We start from the raw sequence: 2,626 nt of genomic DNA on the forward strand, positions 1-2,626 counted from the left end.
ATATGAGAAAGCAGAAATTACATGCCTAGAAACACCAAAGTTGGGATAACGAAGGGACCTCGGCTAGCACTTCCTAGCTAAGGTTAACTCACGGGTTTGGATCTCTGTTCTGATTTCTAGTCAAAGGGCAAGATACAGGCTTTGTGAGTGTCTCTGCTCCTGACTATCTGTTCTATCACACTTCATCCAGTTGTATCTTGAGTTAGAAGTGAGTGAATTGGTTACCCTCTTTAATTCCCAATGAAGTCCACAAAGTCCCACTGTCAAGTTTTCTACTATGATTATTTTAATGATCTATGGACTACATAATACCAAGGTGCTCCTGCATCATGGGATGTGTAAAATCACCTGTGTATTTGTTCCTGGGAACAAAACTAGGTAACTGAACTGTTGCTGTTTTCATCAGACCTGCTTTTAGAATCACAGAATTGTTTAGGTTGGAAGGGACGTTAAAAACTATCTAGTTCCAACCCCCTGCATGGGGGGGTTCCATTAGACCTTCCTTTAGACATATTGCTCACAGCTCCATCTAACCAGGCCTTGAACACTTCCAGGGAGAGGGCATCCACAACCTCCCTGGGCAACCTGTTCCAGAGTCTCACCAACCTCACAGTAAAGAAATTCTTCGTAATGTCCAACCTAAATCTACCCTCTCCCATTTTAAAACCATTACCCCTTGTCCTATCACTACATGCCCTTGTAAAAAGTCCCTCCCCAGCTTTCTCGTAGGCCCCCAGCCTTGGCTCACACTGCCCTCTGTTCCTCCTCAACACAAGAAGCTGGCAATTGTATATCAATCACCACATAAAACTATACCATCTCACCACACCCCCTCCTGGGACATAAAGTCTTAGACTTCCTAGCTTTCCAAGTTTTATTTTAACAGGATCCACCTGCTTTATTTATTTTTTTTCTTCCAGTGATGAGGAAAAATAAAAAGCCATAGGAAACACAGAAGGCAACTTTTTTTTTTCCCCAACTTTTCACTTCTTCTTTTCCCATTTTTCAAACATAAGAGTTGGGCTTTTTTTCTTTCAGAATTTGCTTTTGAAACTTGAAATGCTGATGGAGAAAGTTGTTGCAACAATTTTTGAAGCAACCTCCTTTCCTGTACTTCATGCGCTTCAATTTATACTACCTTAACTACAAACTCTCCACACTGCTTCACTAGCTACTTCCTTAACTCTAACTGACAGTTCATTAACCTTTTGCTGTACATTTATAGAGAACTGGCTGATTACATGATCCTAACACCTTTTTGCAACTCAGTAACTAACTAATCGGGATAAATATATGAAAATGCCTTCTTTCTTGACATCATGTTTTCAAGCATGCAATGGCAATTCCAGTTTATCTATGGGAAGCAATGAGGTAGGACTTAGCATCACCAACTTTCAAATATTTAGGGGAATGTTTCTTGCTCCCCCTGCCCCCAGTAAAGCTCTTGGTTAGAATTAACAAGCCTACACAAGATTATTGAACCTCTGGGTATAACTGTGGTCCTCAGATGGCCAGACAAAAGTTTGAAAACATGATGCCTAACATTTTTATTTTGTGAACTGCTTTAGTTTAACACTGATTCTGATGGAAGTATGGTTGGGCGTATGTGGAAATAGCAAAACTCTGTGCCCATGATGTAAAAAACCTCATGTCCATGCTAAAAATCATTATTCAGGTAGATATCTTTAGCTGTTGTTCTAGTCATAGACAGCCCTTGATCTTTCATCTGAATTTTTCTAAATGCTGAGATCCAAAAAAGTCACGATATATAAAACAAATATGCATGTGAAATATTTCTGTATCTAAGCAAAAACATCCTTTTGTCATTGCATTCTCAGCTTCAAATACTCCTTATCAGCAGCTGCCTCCAATCTTTCAATGAGTGTGTAACATCATTTAGTTCTGAAGCCACATGCTGTTCAGATTGCCCTTCTGATGCTAATGAGTTAAACTGGGGTTTACCTTTTACTCATCTCCCAAGTTTCTCAGCTGCAAATAATCCTCACAGCTCAGTGATTTGGCTGGTATTTGCTATTCCTGCCATGCTGCTAAATTGCTCCTACCTTTGACCGGGCCAGCTGACAACTGTCTAAAAACAAAATGAAAGAGAAAACAGCAACAAACTCTGCTAAACTTAATTGGGTGGTGTGACAAACACGTTACCTCATCAGCCATTGTAACTTTTGGGATTAATAGAAAGATAATGTTTGCTGCAGAGGAGTTTATGAGGCAATAAATAGCTTTTGTGGCTCATTAAATAGCAAAGCAAAGCTAATAAAGGCATTTAATAATTGCAAAAGTCATTTAGTGCCTTGAATACATCTCTGCCACAGATGCAAGTCCTACCATATGACAGATCATGAGCAGAGTAACAGAACAGAAAGGAGGTTGCCTTGTCCCTAGAGACCCTGGATAAATTAATAAGGCATCCAAATCAGACCAAAATCCGGGTTGACTCACTTGGCAGGAAACAAACAAAACACAGATTAAGGTGATGACTTTGCTACTCTACAAACACTTCAACGGACACATGCCACATCCTTGGGCCAAGCACCATCATTTCACCTGCAGGCCTGCCAACACTAAAAAAAAAACCCCACAGCAGTGCCCTGGGCTTTCTGGCTTT

The sequence above is a fragment of the Chaetura pelagica genome, unplaced genomic scaffold (assembly GCF_000747805.2).
Source record: "Chaetura pelagica isolate M959 unplaced genomic scaffold, ChaPel_1.0 scaffold436, whole genome shotgun sequence".
Taxonomy (NCBI): domain Eukaryota; kingdom Metazoa; phylum Chordata; class Aves; order Apodiformes; family Apodidae; genus Chaetura; species Chaetura pelagica.